Source organism: Periplaneta americana, chromosome 2, assembly GCF_040183065.1.
Source record: "Periplaneta americana isolate PAMFEO1 chromosome 2, P.americana_PAMFEO1_priV1, whole genome shotgun sequence".
Lineage (NCBI taxonomy): Eukaryota > Metazoa > Arthropoda > Insecta > Blattodea > Blattidae > Periplaneta > Periplaneta americana.
Genome location: NC_091118.1, coordinates 33,108,599 through 33,133,247, shown reverse-complemented (window position 1 = coordinate 33,133,247; position 24,649 = coordinate 33,108,599). Strand labels below are relative to the sequence as shown.

Genomic DNA, 24,649 nt, shown 5'->3' with positions numbered 1-24,649 from the left:
GCCTACAGAACATGGCGTTGCCAACCAAAGTTCGGGTACTTTCTGACTCTGCTAGTATAATTTCTTCAATGTTCAAACATTAATAAAAAAATAATACTGCTTTCCGTATAATTCTCCAGCAATAAAACTATGCTGAATACAGCCATTTAAATGTTCAGTTTCACAGCAGAGATATTAATGAATAAGTATGCAAAGTTCCATCAGTCTAGCTTTAACTACTGAGAAAATAGGAAATTTATTTTGTTAAATAATTAAATTTAAATTTTTGATTTGACATAACTCGTGCATTAACACAACTTCTACCGATTATATAAAATTATATTTATAATTAGATATTGAGGTAGTATTTTCACGAAAATAATCGTCATGAAACTGTACACTTTTTTAACTCGAAAATTTAAAAAATGATAAAATTGGTCAAAATGAGACTATTTTCAGTAGCGCTTCACCTTAAAATGGTTTTTGAGTTACAACAAATAAATTATTTTCTTGGCTTACATGGAAGAAACCTTCATCCTAAAGCTTTTATCCATCCCATTTTATGTTGTGTATTTTAACTAGTATCATAGACCCATTTCGGCTAAAGTCTCCCATTCGCGTTGAGATCTGTATCGATACATCTTGCAAGTATCGGCATCGCTTAGCTCGAGGGTTAGTGCAATAGATCATAAGAGGTCGCAGTGCTGGGTCATAATGTCTCCCCCCCCCCTCCGAAAATTCCTTCCATTCCAAGGAGCTTTCCTGTATATGTATATTGAAGTGAAACTCAACATATCTTTCTAAATCAAAAGTTTATTCCCCGTAGTTTTAAGCTTACAGATGTTATTCAAGGGAAAGACTCTTGGATTTCTGCTTGCACTACCATTTTTAAAATGATAATTTAACTTGTTATATGCATTTTTCATTCCATACTTATGTAATTGGGAACGAGAATTTTCCGCGAAAAAACTATTTTGACGTTTATGAAATATGATTTAGTTTAGATTCATAGAAATACACGAAAACTGTATGCATTCGGAGAAATTAAGGCAAAATGTGACAATCTATAGTAGCGCATTTCTCCGTTTCGTATTTGTATAAATTCTGTAATCTTCATAGAGGTTGTTTTTCTGTCTCAAAAGTGTATGATCCTCTCATGTAAATACCTAGACATTTTAACAGTAAGCAATGTAACATATCATTGAAATTACATAACATTTGGGCATCTTCCAAAGTATTACATACTGATTTTGTAGGTCAATATTCGTCTGGAATTCTACTTTTATGCGTCTCTAAAGCCGTAGACGACATTATCTAGTCTCTCCACTGTATAAGTCTAACTATTGCAGGGACGATCGTTTATGGCCAATAGCTTTCAGTGTTCACTCATGGAAAGGATAGGGAAAAGTCGGTTAATTTCGTTTCACGGATAAGTTCGTGCTGGTTCCCTGTTTATTTATTGCGTATTTACAGCAATGGAAGACCGAATCCTGAAGCATTCGCATATTATTTGGCGGACTGTTTCACTCATGTACCAATTCACCAATGGTTTGTAAGAACTGTTGAATTCCATCTAGTCAGAACTATATATCACTGCAGTATTGCCGATTTTATAGTCTATTATCACTTATCTTGTCGCAGCTGAATCGCAGTTGTTTCTTTTCTGGTAGACAATTGAGAAGACCATGGTGGTCATCCCGCTATTAATAATTTAACACCAACAAACATAAAGAGAAATAAAATGGTTATTTGAAATTAAAAAAAAATACAGTCAACTCCGGTTATAGTGAACCTCTGCGGATCAGCATATTTCGATCAATATATTCGAGTTTAACTAAAACTCAAGTGTCTGTGTTTATGCTACTGACGTTGCTATACATACAGTATTTATTTTATTTTATTGGGTTATTTTACGACGCTGTATCAACATCTAGGTTATTTAGCGTTTGAATGAAATGAAGGTGATAATGCCGGTGAAATGAGTCCGGGGTCGAGCACCGAAAGTTACCCAGCATTTGCTCGTATTGGGTTGAGGGAAATCCCCGGAAAAAAACCGCAACCAGGTAACTTGCCCCGACCGGGATTCGAACCCGGGCCACCTGGTTTCGCGGCCAGACGCGCTGACCGTTACTCCACAGGTGTGGACACATAAAGTATTAATGTTCGCTTGGGATAGACCACATTCAATATCAGTAGAATCCGGATTTTTATGTAATATTGATCCTAAAAATATGTACATAAATATGTAATTAAGAACCTAAAAATATGTTTGGTTATTAGAGAAGAAAATTCGCTCCGGCGCCGGGGATCGAACCCGGGTCCTTGGTTCTACGTACCAAGCGCTCTAACGACTGAGCTATGCCGAAGTTCAATCCACAGCACCGGATCGAATCCCTCTCCTCTAGTATTTTTCCCTTTGTGGCCTTACTCCATATTCGACATATATGTTGACATACTAATATTAAGTCAACTGCCATTATACAAGGAGCGCACTCAATTTAGTGACTTGATGGCCGTGATTCCACAGTATTATGCACTGTTGGGCGAAGAGTCTAAGTAAAGGTTAAGTTTTGGTCCTACAGAATATATCTGTTATGGTAACAATGGTTATTAGAGGAGAAAAATTCGATCCGATGCTGTGGATTGAACTTCGGCATAGCTCAGTGATTAGAGCGCTTGGTACGTAGAACCAAGGACCCGAGTTCGATCCCCGGCGCCGGAGCGAATTTTTCTGCTCTATAACCATTGTTACCAAAATTTAAACTTTACTTAGATACTAAAAATATGTACTAAAAATATGTGATATCAAATTTGCACAAGGAATTAAAATTTTATATGCTCGACCATGCCGAAATGTAGTAATTATACAACTGGTAGTAGCCCTTTAATGCACCTCATTAAAGTACACCTATTCATTAAAGTTCAGGTGTTCAGCCAATGACAAGTCACCTTTGTACCGTTATAAAACCGCAAGTATAGATTATTCTCGGATATGCAATCGAAAGACAATTAGCGAAAAGTCACGGAGGCTGGAAATCCAATACTGTCGAAGAAGGTTATGTTCTGTTACTATAATAATTAGCGTTAATTGTAAATAATATTCAAATAAATTCAATTTGTCATCTCGTTTTTCAATTCTAAATCAATTTCTAGGTTATATCAGACTAATGTTCATCTTATTCTCTATCAAGGTCAATGACATTCGGCCTCGGAAAAAATCAATACTTTCGCGTCTGCGCACATCTCACAATTCAGGTCAGTTCGCACATAACCATAACATGACCTAATTTTGAATAATTTCAAGTTAGAAATATGGTAGTAGCCCTTTAATGGACCTCATTAAAGTACACCTATTCATTAAAGTTCAGGTGTTCAGCCAATGACAAGTCACCTTTGTACCGTTATAAAACCGCAAGTATAGATTATTCTCGGATATGCAATCGAAAGACAATTAGCGAAAAGTCACGGAGGCTGGAAATCCAATACTGTCGAAGAAGGTTATGTTCTGTTACTATAATAATTAGCGTTAATTGTAAATAATATTCAAATAAATTCAATTTGTCATCTCGTTTTTCAATTCTAAATCAATTTCTAGGTTATATCAGACTAATGTTCATCTTATTCTCTATCAAGGTCAATGACATTCGGCCTCGGAAAAAATCAATACTTTCGCGTCTGCGCACATCTCACAATTCAGGTCAGTTCGCACATAACCATAGGATGACCTAATTTTGAATAATTTCAAGTTAGAAATATGGTCGAGCATAAAAAGTCGTATGAAACTTGCCTATAATGGTAATTAAGACGCTCGTATGAAAATTATGAAACTCGCTTGCGCACGTTTCATAAACAAACATACTTGCGTCTTGATTACTACCATTATAGGCTCGTTGCATAATGTACTATTATTTAAAAAATTGTATTTTAGTTTTTAAACAAAGATAAATAAGATTAATTGTATGAAAATTACACATTTATTATGTCACGTTATAGGTTTTAGTGCTGTTCTAAATTAATCAAGGCGTGAAGCACAATGTGCCACAGGAGTTAATTTTTGTCGACGATCGAACAATTCTAATACACCGAAAACGATTCTCGACATCGCAAGAAGTTATTGTTGCATATTTAAACAAATGAATGTGGCTAATAGCAATGTCTTCTGGAAGATTCCATGTTTCTCCGCAGAGGATGTAGCTCAGTGCGATGAAGTGACAAATGATAGTTATGTCAGTCACCTAGGTTTTTCAGAACAAAGCGTAAAATGGCAGGATTAGCAGGGAAATATCAGGTTATACCTGAGTGGTTGTCTGTCCAGGATGTTGAAATAATGTATCCCATTAAATTAATACTGACAACTTCTGCGTTTAAAATTGTATAATATTTTTTGTATAATAATGGTCACTTTTTGTTTCCCTAAAGTTTTCAGCACTTGCTCATAAAGAGATCAACTCTTAATGTATGTTTTTGAAGGAGCTATTATTGAAGAAATATTTTGAGAGCCCACATTATTAATTCCAGAGCTCCAGGATCAAGAAACTTTTTAAGGCTCTTTCACAATGAAAATTAAATATAACGATATAGCGTTAACTTAAGAATTTAAAGTTACGGTAAAATCAAGAAGTCATACCATCATTCACGATGGGAACATAAACATAACAGCAAACATACTTGGTAACCATGGAAACATGACAAAGACGCCATTTCCTCATATTCTGTCGTATACTTCAGCGCTCCACGATTGTGTTCTGTTTGCAAATCACGTAAGCATAAGCATGAAAGTTTGGAGTTTACAAACTTTCATGTTAACGTCTAACGGCAATGTTAAGGTCAGTGTTTATGTGAATCATTGTGAATGATCCCATTTGGTAGTCTGGTCGCAAACTTCTGTGTTTATGTTACGGTTATGTTTAATTTTCATTGTGAATGGGCCTTTACTCTATACTATATTCTTTCTGGCATTTATTTAAGTAGATTGGGTTAATAACAATTAGCAATATTACAGTTCAAGTGAATATTTCGACTTAGAAATATCATAATTGTTTTGAAACTGGAAAAGTGAAGAACATTAACTCATCTGTAACATCCGTGTCATGGAACAAACAGCTATAAATATTTACCAGTTATGTTTTTGTGAACTAATTGGATGCAATGAAATTTGCATAGCTTTCACATGGACACTATAAGAATGATTTTTTTGTATTTGCTTGCGGAAGAAACCTGTGTTTTACACTTTTTGTTAATAAGATGTGAAGTGAATCTTGTAACATCCGTGACGGAACCTTTCCTTTATTTTCTGCAATAATAATACATTTTATTCAACAACTTTCTCTTTTGTAAAAAGATACTGATCTTCTAAATTGATTCTAATAATAAAAGTTGACAAATGTCATTTCATTTTCAATATATAGAGTTTGAAAATAGTAAAAATGTAAAATCCGTGACAGCTGGAATGACTGCTGTGTTATTGAGAACTGCTTGGAGAAAGTTGTAAATTCGTGCACGAATAGCTGGTGAATAACTCTTCAAAAATATTGGATTGGACGCCACATGGAAGAAGGAAGAGAGGATGCCGATCAGTATGGATCGAAAGAGTTAGGAATACAGTAAGGGAAGGAAGACTTGGCTGGGATTGGGAAGATGTGAAAAAAATTAAGTTAAATTAATGTAATACTTAACTTTTCTGTATGTACATTATTTTGTGCGAGATCGTGCGTATTTGCTTGGTTTCCGCACAAAACCAATCTGCGGAAAGTCTAAAATTCCACATTCAGTATTCCCAACCTAACACACATAACAATTTCCCTCTTCTAATCGCTTAAGTGACATATTGATTTTACTGCTTTAGGCTTTTAACATATTATTTTTAGAGACGTTCAATATAGTAATAATTATAAATTGGAAACTTACCACTGCAATTTCACTTAAATTGCACTCTTAATTATTGTTTTTAAATATTTGCAAAAATTAAGTAAACTCTACAACTCCATTAAAGTTACTGCATTCGTGATGCAAGTAACATTAAGGAAGCCGTGAAAAAATCAACAATATTCCAGACTCATCATAGACTGGGGGAAAAAAAAGACAGACGTATATCACGGCCTGCTGGAGTATAGTAAACACAGAAAACATTTTAAAGCAACAATGTTGAAAATAGATATTTTTGTTTTGCAAATTTGCCGTCATTGAACAGAAACCAACATGGAGATTTCATTGCAACTAATTAGAAATTCCTCTTTCAGATATGTAATAAACTATCTTCGCACAAAATAATGTCCGATACACGAGCGGTATGTTTTCTTTCAATTCTCGGAAATTAAAAAAGCTCAACTACGTGTCGCTTTTTCAATCTTTTCCTCGAACATGAAAACTTCAACATACCGCTCTTGTAACGCATTTTACTATTATTCAACAACTTTTTTTTTTTTTCTGTAAAAAGATACTGATCTCCTAAATTGATTCTAATAATAAAAGTTGACAAATGTCATTTCATTTTCAATATATAGAGTTTGAAAATAGTAAAAATGTTACATCCATGACAACTGGAATGGCTTTTGAGAACTGTTTCGAGAAAGTTGTATATTCGTGCACGAATAACTAGTGAATAACTCTTCAAAAATATTGGATTGGACGCTACGTGGAAGAAGGAAGAGAGAATGCCGATCAGTATGGATCGAAAGAGAAATATAGTAAGGGAAGGAAGACTTGACTGGGATTGGAGGATGTGAAAAAATCGGGAACAGAATTAAGTTAAATTAATGTAATACTTAACTTTTTGTTGGACTGTATATACATTATTTTACGAGTTCTGTTAGTTTTATTTCTTCTTTAGTTGTAAGAGATGATTGTAAATGACGCATTATGCTCTGTGAGAAGTCATAGACATTGTAAAGTTGATTACTTACTTACTTACTGGCTTTTAAGGAACCCGGAGGTTCATTGCTGCCCTCACATAAGCCCGCCATTGGTCCCTATCCTGAGCAAGATTAATCCAGTCTCTACCATCATATCCTACCTCCCTCAAATCCATTTTAACATTATCTTCCCATCTACGTCTTGGCCTCCCCAAAGGTCTTTTTCCCTCCGCCTCCCAACTAACACTCTATATGCATTTCTGGATTCACCCATACGTGCTACATGTCCTGCCCATCTCAAACGTCTGGATTTTATGTTCCTAATTATGTCAGGTGAAGTATACAATGCGTGCAGCTCTGCGTTGTGTCACTTTCTCCATTCTCCTGTAACTTCATCCCGCTTAGCCCCAAATATTTTCCTAAGAACCTTATTCTCAAACATCCTTAATCTCTGTTCCTCTCTCAAAGTGAGAGTCCAAGTTTCACACCCATACAGAACAACCGGTAATATAACTGTTTTATAAATTCTAACTTTCAGATTTTTTGACAGAAGACTAGCTGACAAAAGCTTCTCAACCGAATAATAACAGGCATTTCCCATATTTATTCTGCGTTTAATTTCCTCCCGAGTGTCATTTATATTTGTTACTATTGCTCTAAGATATTTGAATTTTTCCACCTCTTCGAAGGATAAATCTCCAATTTTTATATTTCCATTTGGTACAATATTCTGGTCACGAGACATAATCATATACTTAGTCTTTTCGGGATTTACTTCCAACCCTATCGCTTTACTTTCTTCAAGTAGAATTTCCGCGTTTTCCCTAATCGTTTGAGGATTTTCTCCTAACATATTCACGTCATCCGCATAGACAAGAAGCTGATGTAATCCGTTCAATTCCAAACTCTCTCTGTTATCCTGGACTTTCCTAATGGCATATTCTAGAGCGAAGTTAAAAAGTAAAGGTGATAGTGCATCTCCTTGCTTTAGCCCACAGTGAATTCGAAAAGCATCAGATAGAAACTGGCCTGTACGGACTCTGCTGTAAGTTTCTCTAAGACACATTTTAATTAATCGAACTAGTTTCTTGGGAATACCAAATTCAATAAGAATATTATATAAAACTTCTCTCTTAACCGAGTCATATGCCTTTTTGAAATCTATGAATAACTGATGCACTGTACCCTTATACTCCCATTTTTTCTTCATCATCTGTCGAATACAAAAAAATCTGATCAATAGTCGATCTATTACGTCTAAAACCACACTGATGGTCCCCAATAATTTCATCTACATGTGGAGTAATAATAATAATAATTTTAGGAGAAATCGCGGTTCATAGACAGACTGGAAATTTCCGAATGAATTATTCGACTGTTACATCGTACTCGCAAATAAGTCAAATTAGCTGATAACTCCTATGACTAATAAACACCTCCCTGTTGAAAGCATGCGCTGAAAGTTCTGACTCGCGGACTTTAATTCTGCTACAGCGCATGTCTGCCTTCCTTTCACCGGTTAAAACGACCGTCCCATCAACTATTCTAGGAAGAATTTCGAATTCACGTTTATTATTGCTTCTGTGTGAAGTCTGCGACGTGTGTAACTTGGTAAGACGACAAAACAAATGAGAGTCGTTTGCGTATGAAAATAGTGGTGCAATAACAGTTGGATTAGCCATCGATGCGTAATGTATTCACATAGTTTAGTGTCACATTAAAATTAGAGTCTTCTTTTACTTGAGAGATTTCATCAGTGCTGTTTCGTCTTATGAAAATAAGTCGATATTTTGATATCATACAGTATATTATAAGTGGAGCTGAGTTAATGCAGTGCAATTAAATTAAGTGATGCATATTTAATAGTGACGTTTTTATCTTCTGTTCATTTTCCGCCGTATGTTTCAGTTTCAAAGATGCGTAGATGAAATATGTTTTTTGTGTCGTGTACACAGTTCGTGCATTTGTGTGTCTGTCCTCTATTTTCTTTTTTCATGCATCTCCTAAGTCGTTGTAACTTTTATGTTGTTAATGTTCATACTACTAGTATGTAGTTCCCTTCACTTTTATATTTCAACATCATTATTATTATTATGATGATGATTATTATTATTATTATTATTATTATTATTATTATTATTATTATTACTATTATTGTTGTTTAGTCAACTGTCCGAAGACAGGTTTGAACCTCATAAGTAACACCAATAAGGCATTACTCATGAGGCAACTAGGCCAGGAGATAATGGGGCAGGGCGGCTAGTTCCTTTCTCCCTCCAGTGACCAGTACATACATCGCCGATTAGCTACATATTTCACTAATCAGACTAGATGCATACAAACAATTGTTCTTCCTCTGACATATCGTCAAGTGAGATGTACTGCCTGATAATATAATAATAATAATAATAATAATAATGATTTATTTAACCTGGCAGAGTTAAGGCCATACGGCCTTCTCTAACACTCAACCAGGAGTAAAGACTGCGTTACAAAAACACTACAAATTTACAAATTACACTACAATTTTACGCACAAAATTGAATAAGATAATAATAATAATAATAATAATAAAAAATAAACAACAAATAAGAAGAAATCGGACATAATATATAGCATACAGAAAGAAAGAAAAAAGCATAATAATATGTGAACAGCAGGTCAAAATAAATGAGGCATACAAAAAAAAGACAATTATTCATAATAATAATAATAATAATAATAATAATAATAATAATAAAATAAGAATAGTAATAATGATGATAATAATAATAATAATAATAATAATAATAATAGTAGTAATAAAATAGTGCAGTACAAAGTATACAGTGAATACAATATTTCTAAGTACACACAATAAGGAAAATTAAGATTATATATAGCTCAACTTATCACATTAGAGATATAACATTATCGGAAAATATGAAAACAAAAATATAAAATAAGTTGAATATCATTAGAACATAAAAAAAATGTGAAAACGTGGAAACATGCATATATATATATATATATATATATATACATATACATATCAGCCAGAACCTCATTCATGAATAGTTATTATTATTATTATTATTATTATTATTATTATTATTATTATTATTATTATTATTATTATTATTAATTTTCTGCAATATTAGCCTACGGACCGTTTTTCGTTTCAAGTATGTGTTAGTTATTCAGTATTTACAATGCAATTTTAAAATAGTTTTCTATGTAATTTTTTAAGCATTCAGTTAGACTTTTTAAGGATTTCTGTGTTATTATTTGAAGTTATCCCTCAAGTTTTTCTCTGTCATTTTGGATTAACTTCCTCTGTCATATCAAGTTTTTCGCTGTTATTATATAAAGTTTTTGCCTGCCGTTATTTCAACTTTCCCCTGCCATTATTTTAGTTTTTGCTGCCATTATTTTAACTTTTTTCAGTTCCATTATTTCACGTTTTTCTCTCCTATTATTCTAAGTTCTTTAGTTCCATTATCTCAAGTTTTTCCCTGCTATTATTTTGAGTTTTTCAGTTACATTATTGAAAGTCTTTTCCTGAATTATTTTAAGTTTTTCAGTTCTGTTATTGTAAGTTTTCCCCTGCTATTTTCTAAGTTTTTTTTTTTTTCCTGCCATTTAAGGTTCTTCCTTTATATTAAACTTTCTCAGTCATTATTTTAAATTTTTCCCTATAATAATGTTAAGTTTATTCCAGTCTTTATTTCAGCTTTATGTCATTGTTCTATAATTTGTCCCTGTAAGTATATTAAAATTTTCAGTAATTATTTTAAGTTTTTTCCCCGTCACTTTTTAAGATATTTCTGTCATTAAGTTTTTTCTTTCATTAAATTAAGTTTTCCCTCCCATTATTGTAAGCCTTTCCTTTTAATTATGTTAAGGTTCCTTCCTGTCACTATATTAAGGTTCTTCCCTATCTTTAACTTAATTTATTTCTTGTCGTTTTATCCTGTCTTTCCCTGTCGTTATTTTGAGTCTTTCCATATCGTTGCCTACCGTACTTTAAGTTTTTCCTTCGTAGTCCATACCTTGAATCTTTTCCTGCCATTACTTCAATTTTTCCCTGCGTTTATTTCAGGTTTTCCTTGCCATTATTTCAAGTTTTCCTTGCCATTATTTCAGGTTTTCCTTGCCATCATTTCAGGTTTTCCTTGCCATCATTTCAGGTTTTCCTTGCCATTATTTCAAGTTTTCCTTGCCATTATTTCAAGTTTTCCTTGCCATTATTTCAAGTTTTCCTTGCCATTATTTCAAGTTTTCCTTGCCATTATTTCAAGTTTTCCTTGCCATCATTTCAGGTTTTCCTTGCCATTATTTCAAGTTTTCCTTGCCATTATTTCAAGTTTTCCTTGCCATTATTTCAAGTTTTCCTTGCCATTATTTCAAGTTTTCCTTGCCATTATTTCAAGTTTTCCTTGCCATTATTTCAAGATTTTCTTGCCATTATTTCAGATTTTTCTCTGCAGTATTTCAAGTTTTTTCTTGCCATTATTTCAAGTTTTTTCCTGTCATCATTATGAAGGTTTTTTGTCATTACTATAGGTGTGTATATATTAATGTTATTACTCTTAGGCTAATCCTGTCACACTTTTACTTTTATTCGTGGGGTTTTTTGTTTTCCTTCGTTTTGTGACACCATCTTACATTTAAAGTATTTAGTGATATTTAGAGCCTTTAGTGCATTTATTAAAGATAAGCAATCTTTCATCGTCTGTGTTGTTAACAGTTTGCCAACTTAATTGTTGTTAATTAGCGTGAAGACGTTATATTGAATTTGAATCTCTTTAAGAGGCGAAGATGGGAGAGAAATGTCAATACTCAATTCAAGCTGCATTAACCTCCAAGTACACAGTGCAATGTGTTCTTTAGATTTCTGACTGCAGTGTGTACAGTTTATGAGAAATAACTGTCTCTTAAGTGCCTTCAAATTTTTGTTCGTTTTACACATTTGTTAAACAAATTTCGCGGTACGCTCAAAATTGAGCTTTTCTTCGTTGTTAACCTTTGCATCCTAGGTTCGCGTGTTCAAACCCGGCCGAAAATTTATCTTTTAAATGAGGCTCTTGCTCACGAAATACTACTGCCAGCTCTCCAGTGTAAAACAGCTATGCATAGACGGATTTGAAATGGGATGGAATTCGGGAGGAGGGGCACTACGACCCAGCACTGCGGCCTTTCAAGATCTATTGCGCTAACCCTCAAGCTAGCCGCATTCTCACACCGGCTGACTACACTCAGGTTGACTGTCTATCCAGGTTTCGAGCAAACAAACGCTCCCCCACCCTCGTCCCTAAGCCAGCCCCCTCCGTGCGTCACCAGCCGGCGTTCAGGAAAAGCTATGGAATGATGACAGAATGATGTAGATACCTAATTTGGAGAAACGGGAGAACCCCGAGAAAAACCCCAATTGAGACCTTGTTCGCCACAGGTGTCACTCGATTTTTCAATGAATAATCCCAGACTTGATCAGGATTTGAATCCGGATCGCTTGCTGAAGACCGCCCAACTTCAAGGTCAACCTGGAATATGATCTGTGCCATTGGTTGAATAACAATTTATCCTTCTCCCTTCCTCTTCCGGCAGTGTTTACGTCGCCTGCCAGACGTTATGAAAAGCAGTATAAGCTTACGTATCTCAAGGCAATAACATTTACAGCGTTGTCAGAATGCATTACATTGTAAAATATCCTTTGCAGAACGAAAAGTTACGTTTGTTAAATTTCTGCACATTCAATTATTATCATAATACACTGCTCTCTCTTAAGTTGAATGAGCTTATTGGGAATTAAATCAATGACTTTCGCAAAACACGCTATGAAATGTTTCTATAAAACATTTTTTTATCTCGAAGAAAAGGATGCAAAAACGAGCAAGATTGCATTAAACCTTTCTTGTTTAAAATATCTCAAAGAATAAACCTCTGAAAATTACTTACGGTTCGCTCTGTATATCATATATGATATATGATATATCATATATATCATATATCATATCATATCATATATATCATATATCATATCATATCATATATATCATCATATATCATATCATATATATCATCATATATCATATCATATCATATCATATCATATATCATATATATCATATCATATCATATCATATATATCATATATCATATCATATATATCATATCATATATATATCATATCATATCATATCATATCATATCATATCATATCATATCATATATATAGGTACCGTATATCATATCACATCACATATATAGTACATATATACATATCATATTATCTCATTTATTATACCATATGAATAGGTACTACATATTTATGTATCTCTTTTTTCAACGCTATATACACAGATTGTGTAAGTAAATTTCCTCAAAAACTGTACAAATGCTCTAATTATTTAAAATAAGTTTATTTGAATTCCATTTAAAGTATATTAATTTTGAGAGAGTGTTTAGAACTCCTATTAGATCCCTGCGCGATAAATATCTATAATTTGTAATTCTCCTCTGCACAGCTGTTTTGCTCTGGAGAGCTGACTAGTATTTCATGAGGAAGAGCCGTTCTTTGCTGCTCCACGGAGCTTTCAGTTGCCGGGCCCTGGTATATACGAACAATTCAGACATTTTTAGGTTACTTTCGTATAATGGTTCTTCATTTGTTGTCCATTTTGTCAATGTTGTCATGTCATTACTCATTATGCTCTGAATGGTATTCATTTGTGTGTAGAATAATCTTTACGAAGCACATTTTTTATCTTTTACTTTCTTCTTTACAGAGTGTGAAGAGTTGGACGCCTTCATTATCCCAGCCTGGAGTTTAAGGTAATGTTAATTCCATTTTATATTTCTTCTATATAGAACGCTTGCTTATTTAGTTTTAATTGAAATCTATTTTTACGCATTTTTGCTATCCGGCCACAGTTTTGTACGCATTCTTCTAGAGCTGACATTCCATCCCCTCCGAATTTTATTATACGAAGTACAGTCAAAAACGGTTTTCATACTGCTACATCGAAGTATTACACCTACCATTACCTACCTGCTATTAAAATTGAAAGTCACACCTTTGGAGTACTATTTTGCAGCACTTTTTTATGGATTGAATAAAAACTATATTTTTTTGCACGATCGTGTTCTTTCTTGTATTTACAGCTATTGTTGTTAGGCCTTGAAAGTTAGAATTTGCATACAGAAACTTGTTGCTACGGAAACCATTTTTCATAACATAAAACTATACTGAAATAGACTTATTACAGTGCACTTATTGTTACTTAGTTACCATTACACTGCAATTTTGCGAAGACCTTGGAATAATACCACTCTAAATTTTCAGTGCAAAATATATTGCATTTGCAATTTTAAAATTATGATCGTACAAAAAATTTTGTACAATAGGCCTACACGTTTGTGAAGTGCATTATATTATTTCGAAAATTGAAAAACTCGCTCTGCTCGTTTTTTTTTTTTTCAAACTATTTGTCGATTTTGTAAAAACCACTTCCCAACCTTGTATCATAAAATATTATTATCTAATTTTTTTACTGAAGCATAAATATCTAGTCGGTCTGGGTAACGTTGTCGGTATAGCGCTGGCCTTCTGTGCTCGAGGTTGCGGGTTCGATCCCGGTCCAGGTTGATGGGATTTAAGTGTGTTTAAATGTGACAGATTCATGTCAGTAGATTTACTGGTATGTAAAAGAACTCCTACGGAACAAAATTCCGGCCCACCGACGGTGCTGATATAACCTCTGCAGTTGTGAGCGTTATTAAGTAAAGCATAATTAAATTATAAGATATTTAAATTACTAAATTCGAGATAATTGTTTTATATGAAACTTTTCAGAGCGTGTTTTGGGAAAGCTATTGATTTAATTCCCAATATCCTCAGCCAGTTTAAGAGATCAGTGTATTATGATAGTAAAAGATTGAAAGAATTTTAGTTTTGCCCTCCAAGTGTGCAGAAATTGGATCCAAACAAATGTAAAATTGAAAAATTCCTTTGCAGAACGAAAAGTTACATTCGTTCGGATCAGATTTCTGCACATTTAATGGATAAAACTAAAACTCTTTCAATAATTTATTATCATATTACACTGCTCTCTTAAATTGACTGAGCATATTGGGAATTAAATCAATGACTTTCCCGAAAGGCGCTATGAAATGTTTAATATAGAACAATTTTTATCTCGAAAAGGAAGCAAAGACGAGCAAAATTGTATTAAACATTTTGTTTGAAATATCTCGAGAAATAACTCTCTGAATATACTCAGGTTATAAAGGCTGTAAGAGGTATAAGTGCCGTCCTTTTCACAGTTTTCGAGAACGGTCTGCAGGTTCAAAAAATGTTCATACAACATAGGGTCAAAACTTCATAGTTTTCCCAGAAAAATATTTCTTTCCTTACTTTATTTGCGTTATACTGCCTATATCGTTAGTAAAATTACGAAAACAATTACATCAGTAGATATATCTAGCAAAGAGTTAATATTAGTTTAAATACATATTTGTGTTCTATTGCGTTTTCGTGAAATTAAATAACAATGCATGCTGGCGTGAGAGACGTGGCAACATGTTCAGCATGATTCATGCTGCTACAGCAGTCTGCACAGGCGTACAGATCAACTGAGTTCACCATAGGTTTCCTGCCGAGCGGATGGCAGTTCAGTACAGGTATTCGATAAACAACTTACAAAGTCATTCACAGTTCAGGAATATCATGATATGTTATTAATTTATGGAGAAAGTAGTCGTAATTCAAGTGCGGCAAGAAAGATGTACCGCCAACGTTTTCCGCAAAGAAGGTTACCTAATCGGCGAAGTTTTGTAGCAGTTTGTCAACGATTATTAGGCCTAGAAACTGGGAGTCTCTTACCCCGTTTCGAAAATCACACAACCAGAAATTTCTTTTAAAATGATACTGTTTTACGGAAGCGGGAGAGATTAAAATTTTGCATTAAAAAAGTGAGTGTGATTTTGTGCAGTAGACCATTATTGTTTATTTTTTAGACGTACAATAAAATGGAGCAATATTGTTAAATAAAATGTAAAACTACCATAATGTTCTATTAATGAGATTGAAAGTTTGTATTTGCTGCTTGTTTTATGTAGACAACAGTATTGTTCTGGTCCGCCCTTGCATTAGAACAGAGCATCTGTTTTTACCGGTATGGCTGTACCCGCTTGAGCTGTACTGTGTACTTGTAAACCCCATCCAGCAACGTTGCCAAACGTCTAATATTGTAAACTTTAATAATTAGTTAAATATTGCAATTAGAAAACAAGTGTGAGGACATTTTTTCTTCCTTATGACATGAATAATCATCAGTTAAAATAATGGCACTTATACCCCTTACACTCTGTAGGGGAGAAGTGGGTACAGTGAGACAGGGAGAGTAGTGAGACATTTTTTATTAGATGGTAAATTTTGATTTGAAATGCTTGTAACAGTGGAGTTGTATGTTGCATGAGTAAAGTAACAGTATTTTTCATACTCGATTTGATTCTAGTTAAAATAATATTCGTAATTTTTCACTCTAGGAGTAAAATTTTGGCTTGTGTTTAATGAAGGTTATATTGGATATACAAATGAAATAGAAATATGAATGTTTTGTTACCTAATACTATGATATTTGACGTTATGTTTGGCAAAATTTCGTCTTTCTTGTTTTGATTTTGAAATGATGGCGCCATTTTTAAACGAACTATGCGTAAAGGGAACAGTGAGACATGCCATTGAAGGATATACTGAGACGTCTCACTATTCCCATTTACCAATTATTTAAAAATGAACTGTAATTATATTACATTTACCGGTAACTAACATTAAAAATGAACATACTAGTAACCAATTTAGGAACTATAGCTTAAAATAATGGATACATTACATTTTAATGGTTTCTTAAATAAAAAATTATTCACAAAATTTAAGAAAATGTTAAAAAATAATAAAGAATTAAATTAAATTCTCATAATTATAAGCTTTGTTGTCACCAAAAATTCATTTTATTTTTTCGCAAAAGTTTTAAGTCATGGAAAATTCACTTTTTCAAATGTTCCACATGTTTCAATCGTTTCGAAATCAGACATCAAAATGATTCTAAATAAGTCTACAGGACATGGCAAGATAAAGAGACAGCAAGCTTTCTTTTCTTTTAAAATAAATGTAAATCATTTCAATGTCCGTTAATAGACATTGTGGTGTCTCATTGTACCCTCCTGAATGGGAACAGTGAGACATTTGCATTTTTTTTGACAAATACGCATTGTATATTATGTCCTTTATCTATTAACATTTCTGTTCATGTATTATTGTACTCCATGTTTTAATGTATATTTCTATTGCACTTGATTTTAAAATTACTTGAAATTTCACATGCATACATATGTTTTAATATTTTGTGTCTCACTGTACCCACTACTCCCCTATATGTTTGTATGTATCTATACAAGCTTATGTATTATTATATATCTTACATGTAGTTTTCAGTCATATTTTTCTTGTCGCACAAAGAAGAAGGGGATTGCTCATATTGTGTCCACATACTACCGTTCATTTTATAAATATAATTTCTTCCACTGATGGGTTGCGTCTTGCTGAATAGATGCTCGTTGACGGAGGGGAAGGGGAATTTAAATCGAGGAACAATGTTTGTGTGATGAACCCTTTCACGTTCCCGACTGCAAGTCGTCAGTTATTATTCCAATTTTCTTTTGAATTCCAGCTATTTGAGTCTGATAATTGAGGAAAGTCTGCAGTGTAAATCTTGTTTGTTAAGTCATTTGATATCTTGCTTCAATTACGGAGTTATTGTTCGACTTCATTCAAAGACTTCTTTCACTTTCTCGTTACACGAAGTATGGAAAAGCATTGCGATGCTATATAATAGTTATTTACAATATCAAATATCATAATGTGTCTTATTATAGTATAGTATTATAGTATAGGAACGACCACTCATATAAACTGAGGGAAAAAAGACAGAGGAGGACACTGGAAAGTTTTCTTTTCTCAATCGTACTATCAGAGACTGGAATGCTTTACCTGCAGACTTACTAAAGGCTTTACCAATAACCAAAAATGTGTTTAAAATAGGCTTAAGGACTTTACTAATAGACGGCAGTATATTATACACACTATTTAAAGGGTGTAATTGATATCTTGTTATTTGAAGTGTTCTATCAGTGAGGAAGTGTGTTGTGTCAGTGAAATGTGTAATGTCAATGAAGTTTATTGTGTAAGTGAAGTGTGTTGGTGTCAGTGAAGTGGCTGTGCAAAGTATTTGAACGGTGAAATAGAAGTGTTAGTGAAATCAGGTAGAATCAGTGCAGTGAGTGAGTTGACAGCGAAATAAGTGTAGTGCCGAAAGGTACTTGTGCAGGTATGAACCTGTCACACTCGTGGGTCTTAGTTCGAACTTAGGGTTAAGATACAAATTAGATTTACTTTAAATGTTATTTTAAGTAATCATACTTCATTCAATTTAGGATGTTCCTTGTTATTATTATTATTATTATTATTATTATTATTATTATTATTAATTATTGTTTTTATTAGTTGTGTTTATTATTAATTGTCATATTGAGTGTAATTAGTTACCACTGCCACCGGGCATATACCCATTTGCAGTGTGAATACATACATACATATATACATACATAAATACACACATACATACATACATACATACATACATACATAGTATGAAATGGGAAAATTGTCAGAGACCGAAAGCCTGAGTTTTTTAATCGATCCAGCACTGCAACTCTCAAGACTATTGCGCTAACAAGCAAACGTTCTGATGGGGGCAGATAAAAAAGTTAAATTTTTTTTCTTCCACCATGTTAATAATGTCAGAAGAAGTGCTTATACAAATTTTGGCCACTCGACCGCAATTACGAGGCCGTCCACAAAGTGATTTTCCTTGGGGCCGTGTATAGGAAAAACCACAATTGCATGGAAAGATTTATTGAAACAGATACAGCAATTGTTGCGCTATTTGTCAACATATCTCCCACTGGAATTGAGACATTTGTCATACCATGGGATCAATTCTGCAGTGCTCGGGAAAAGTGACATAAGTCAGTTTCCACAAACCTTTTTTGATAATTTATTGACAACTTACGGAACATCTGCTCGCTTGGAAAACAATACATAAGTATTTCTCCCATTACAATAATTCATACAGAAAAAAAATCAAATCGACATAAACCATTGTAAGTTGTCAAATTATCAAGAAAGGTTTGTGGAAACTGACTTATGTCATTTTTCCCAAGCACTGCAGAATTTTTGTGTCGTAGAAGTCAGCCGCCTCAGATCGGAACCAGCGTTTGACTGCATCTGCACCTCTCTCTGTCGATCCCATGATATGAGAAATGTCTCAATTCCGATGGAAAATATGTTGAAAAATAGCTCAACAATTCCTGTGTCTGTTCCAATAAATTTGTCCTATGAAATTGTGTTTTCTTTCTATTAACGGCCCCTGGCGAACTTATTTTTTTTACGGTCGAGTGACCAAAATTTGTATCAGCACTTCTTTTGACATTATTAACATGGTGGAAGAAAAAAATGTAACTTTTTTATCTGCCCCCATCAGAACGTTTGCTTGTAAGTTATGAAGCTAGCCTTCCGTGCGTCGCCAGCTAGTGTTCGGGGAATGCTATGGAATGATGAAGGAATGATGTAGATGGCTAAAATTGGGAAAAGGTGGAACCCGAGAAAAACCACATTGCTGCCTTCTTCGCCAGTAGTGTCACTATGGATTTGGATTTTTCAATGAAAAATACCAGGAAAATACCAAGCCTGTTCGGAACTCGAATCCGGACCGCTTGCGTCATAGGCTGAAGATCTGACTATTCATCCATTTCAGGTAACCATGGTAACCTATGGAGTGTAATAAACTTAGATCTTTTAATTATACACCTGGTAGCAGTCCTTTAATGCACCTCATTAAAGTACACCTACTCATTAAAGTTCAGGTGTTTTCAGCCAATGACAACTCATCTTACAGGTGTTCAGCCAATAACGAGTCAGCTTTGTACCGTTATAAAACCGCAAGTATCGGTTATTCTCGGATATGCAATCGAAAGAGAATTAGCGAAAAGTCACGAAGGCTGGAAATCCAATACTGTCGCAGAAGGTTATGCTCTGTTACTATAATAATTAGCGTTAATTGTAAATAATATTCAAATAAATTCAATTTGTCATCAAGTTTTTCAATGTCGTATTCAATGATCAAAGTTATACCAAGTTTAACGGATTACACAAGGTCAATGACATTATTGTTCCTCGGAAAAAATCAATACTTTCGCGTCTGCGCACATCTCACAATTCACGACCTAGAACAAGGTCACTTCCGATCTTGTCAGATACAAATAAAATGAATACATCTGAATCCGGTAATTTCAAGTTAGAAATATGGTCGAGCATAAAAAGTCGTATGAAACTCGCCTATAATGGTAATTAAGAAGCTCGTATGAAAATTATGAAACTCGCTTGCGCTCGTTTCATAAACATCCATACTCGCTTCTTAATTACTGTCATTATAGGCTCGTTGCATGATGTACTATATATTACTCTAGTGTTACCAGCTTTCTTTCATGCCGATTCTGGTGGTCATTAAATGTACTTCAGCGGATAATGTACATTTTACTATTTTTTTTTATTTAAACTTCTCACGTTAGTGACGAAAGCAGGCTGTCATGTGAGCCTAATTCAGGCTTGGAGACAATTGTGGCGTTACGTCACTCATCGGATTCGTCACTCACCCCTTCCTTCCATCCCCGCGTCATTGACTTGGTAGGGGAGGGGATTTGTATTCAGTGTCAGTCTTATGTGATTGCGTACGGGCCACAGATACGTCATTTAACGCCGGTGGACTGTGGACGGGGAACCAACGTTTTCCCCATGCTTTTCACCCCTCTCTCGCCAGTTCTGTACCCCTGGCCTAATTAGTCATATTAATTTATTTTCAATAGCTTTTAATAGAAAAAGGAGCATCTTCTGTGGACATCTGGAAAAAGAACTAAGGAAGAGACTAGTGAAGTGCTTTGTATGGAGTGTGGCACTGTATGTGGCAGAAACATGGGCATTACGACGAAGTGAAGAGAAGCGAATAGAAGCATTTGAAATGTGGATATGGAGAAGAATAGAACGTGTGAAGTGGACAGAGTAAGAAATGAAGCTGTGTTGGAAAGAGTGGGTGAAGAAAGAAACTGATCAGGAAGAGGGAGAGGAATTGGTTGGGTCACTGGCTGAGAAGAAACTGCCTACTGAAGGATGCACTAGAAGGAATGGTGAACGGGAGAAGAGTTCGGGGCGGAAGAAGATATCAGATGACAGACAACATTAAGATATATGGATGATACGAGAAAACAAAGAGGAAGGCAGAAAATAGTAAAGATTGGAGAAAGTTGGGTTTGCAGTGAAAGACCTGCCCTTGAGTAGAACCCTAAATGAATGAGGCCTAACAGGAACTCGAATCCTGATCGCCTGCGTGACAGGCTGTTCTAAACTCTAGACCATGTGACTCCTGGAAGAGTTGAATGTAATAGTTTTCGTTATCGTATTATAAATCCATAGGAATGGAATAATATCACTTACAGGTCTCCATCAATGGAAATGTTGTGGTTTTGTAAAAGAAAAGTATTTGAGGAATGTTATAATAGTGAATACCAAGACAAACTTTCACTCACATATCAGTATTTCATGTGCTCCATAATGTGTGTAATGAAAGTGTTGCGTAGTAACGGTGGTTTTTTTTATCTGGATATGCCATTTAGACTTCACGAAATGATACTGCCCTTCATCCTCCACTCGCTAGCGTGTATGGTTACGACATAATTTGTTATGGATTCGATGGCTGACAGGTAAGAGGTGATTTATCTCCCACAGGGACAGGGTGTGTCTTTGCCAGTTTTTATTCCCCCGTTACACGGGGTATGAAAAGAAAGTTACCGGATGCTATAAACATATATTTATCAGCATCCTAGCTACTTGAAAAGTCCTTTTGGGTTTGCCGCTTTTGTTTGTACAGCGACATCTTTAAACTGTTGTTGGTCGGATTTTGTTCATAGTTTTCATATACGAGTAAATTTATGACGAAATGATGATGTGCATGAAATATAATAACTTAGTACTAGTCTGTCTGTGTACAGCGATTTATATTAAACTATTGGACGCATTTTGTTCATATTCAGTATCTACGAGTAAATTTATCAGGGAATGATGTACATGAAATATAATAATTTTAGTACTAGTGTGTCTCTGTACAGCGATTTCTATTAGACTATTGGACAGATTTTGTTCATATTCAGTATCTACGAGTCAATTTATCAGGGAATGATGTACATGAAATATAATAATTTTAGTACTAGTCTGTCTGTGTACAGCGATTTATATTAAACTATTAGACGGAATTTGTTCATATTCAGTATCTACGAGTCAATTTATCAGGGAATGATGTACATGAAATATAATAATTTTAGTACTAGTCTGTCTGTGTTCAGCGATTTATATTAAACTATTAGACGGAATTTGTTCATATTCAGTATCTACTAGTCAATTTATCAGGGAATGATGTACATGAAATATAATAATTTTAGTACTAATCTGTCTGTGTACAGCTATTTATATTAAACTATTAGACGAAATTTGTTCATATTCAGTATCTACTAGTCAATTTATCAGGGAATGATGTACATGAAATATAATAATTTTAGTACTAGTCTGTCTGTGTACAGCGATTTATATTAAACTATTGGACGCATTTTGTTCATATTCAGTATTTACGAGTCAATTTATCAGGGGATGATGTGCATGAAATATAATAATTTTAGTACTAGTCTGTCTGTGTACAGCGATTTATATTAAACTATTAGACGGAATTTGTTCATATTCAGTATCTACGAGTAAATTTATCAGGGGATGATGTGCATGAAATATAATAATTTTAGTACTAGTCTGTCTGTGTACAGCGATTTATATTAAACTATTAGACGGAATTTGTTCATATTCAGTATCTACTAGTAAATTTATCAGGGGATGATGTGCATGAAATATAATAATTTTAGTACTAGTCTGTCTGTGTACAACGATTTATACTAAACTATTGGACGATTTTTTTTTATATTTAGTATCTACGAGTCAGTTTAGTACTAGTTGGTCTGTGTACAGCGATTTCTACTGATTATTGGACGAATTTTGTTTATATTCAGTATGTGCGAGTCAATTTATCAGGGATTGATGTAATGAAATATAATAATTTTAGTACTAGTTTGTCTGTGTACAGCGATTTCTACTGACTATTGGACAAATTTTGTTTATATTCAGTATCTACGAGTCAATTTATCAGGGAATGGTGTACATGAAATGTAATAATTTTAGTGCTAGTCTGTGTACAGCGATTTATACTAAACCAGTGGACGGATTTTTTTTATATTCAGTATCTACGAATCAATTTAGTACTAGTCTGTCTGTGTACAGCGATTTCTATAATTGGACGGATTTTGTTTATATTCAATATGTATGAGTCAATTTACCAAGGAATGATGTACATGAAATATAATAATTTTAGTACTAGTCTATCTGTGTACAGCGGTTTCTATTAAACTTTTGGACGGATTTTGTTGTTGTTTTTCTTCTTATCTTCAAGTATTTAGGCTTATTCCCTGTTACGCATCTATTTGCTGGTCTATCCAGCGTTTCCTTGGACGGCCTAAACTTCTTTTGTTCATATTCAGCATCTACGAGTCAATTTATCAGGGAATGATGTACTCGTCCGTGAAATATAATAACTTTGGTCTTGTGTGTGTACAGCGATTTCTATTAAACTATCGGACGGATTTTGTTCATATTCAATATCTACGAGTCAATTTATCAAAAGATTTTCATTATAACGGCGGTATACATATACTAATCTTGGTAAGGTTCAACGCGGACTGTCGATTAAGGGACAGATTCCTCTATAGAATATCTTGTTATTATAATTATTTATCTTGTTTATACAAACTTTTTGATTGGAAGGGGAATGATGTACATGAAATATAATAATTTTAGTACTAGTCTGTCTGCGTACAGCGACTTATACTTAACTACTGGACGGATTTTGTTCACATTCAGTATCTACGAATCAATTTATCGGGAAATGATATAGGCCTACATGAAATATAATAATTTTAGTATTAGTCTGTCTGTGTACAGCAATTTCTGCTAAACTATTGATGAATTTTGTTAATATTTATTAACTGTGAGTCAGTTTATCAGAAAATTTTGTACTTGAAATATAATAATTTTAATAACAAATTATGCATATCAGGCTAAGATAGATAGATTCAATATCCTTAATGAATAGTGTATCTACTTAAACCGTACATTGTGTAAAATAAGGGAACTGTCTTAGTGTTGGAATTAATAAATAGTGGATTTTTTGTGGCGTTTAATGTTTACTATGAGCCAAGGAAAGGGAAGGGGCTTAGAAGTTTCTGCTTGCAGGATAATCTGAAACACCTCCGGGAATCGAACAATGAAACTCTAATAAAGCGAAGGCAGCGCTGCGCTCCGCGGCCGTTCTATTGCTGTTATCGTAATTGCGAGAAGTCTGACATTACTGCAAGGCTGGAGAAACGAATAAAAGCTTCTCGAGCGTCTTTGGAAATAGAATTCAGGATTTATCAGATTCGAAGTTCCGCTTGTTTGGAGCCATTCTGTTTCCATAATTGGTATTCTAGGGGCATGAGACTCAAATGGAAGGTGAATAATATTCATACGTTATCGAAAGAGAAATGGGAGACAGTGGGCCGTTCGTTGTAATCTGTTCTTGGTGATCTAGTCC

General features: G+C 34.1%; 1 protein-coding gene across 4 annotated transcripts in view; it reads left to right on the top strand.

Moving 5' to 3' along the window:
• Window positions 1-24,649, top strand: part of Evi5 (ecotropic viral integration site 5) — a 349,793-nt gene that overhangs the window by 48,378 nt on the left and 276,766 nt on the right. For 2 of the 4 annotated variants that reach the window (XM_069814662.1, XM_069814652.1), the window contains exons 1-2: window positions 8,364-8,441; window positions 13,598-13,643. The gene's annotated coding sequence lies outside the window, so the exon portion shown is untranslated. Of the gene's footprint in view, window positions 1-8,363; window positions 8,442-13,597; window positions 13,644-24,649 lie in introns of those variants that run through there. The other 2 variants (XM_069814642.1, XM_069814634.1) reach the window with 1 other exon arrangement.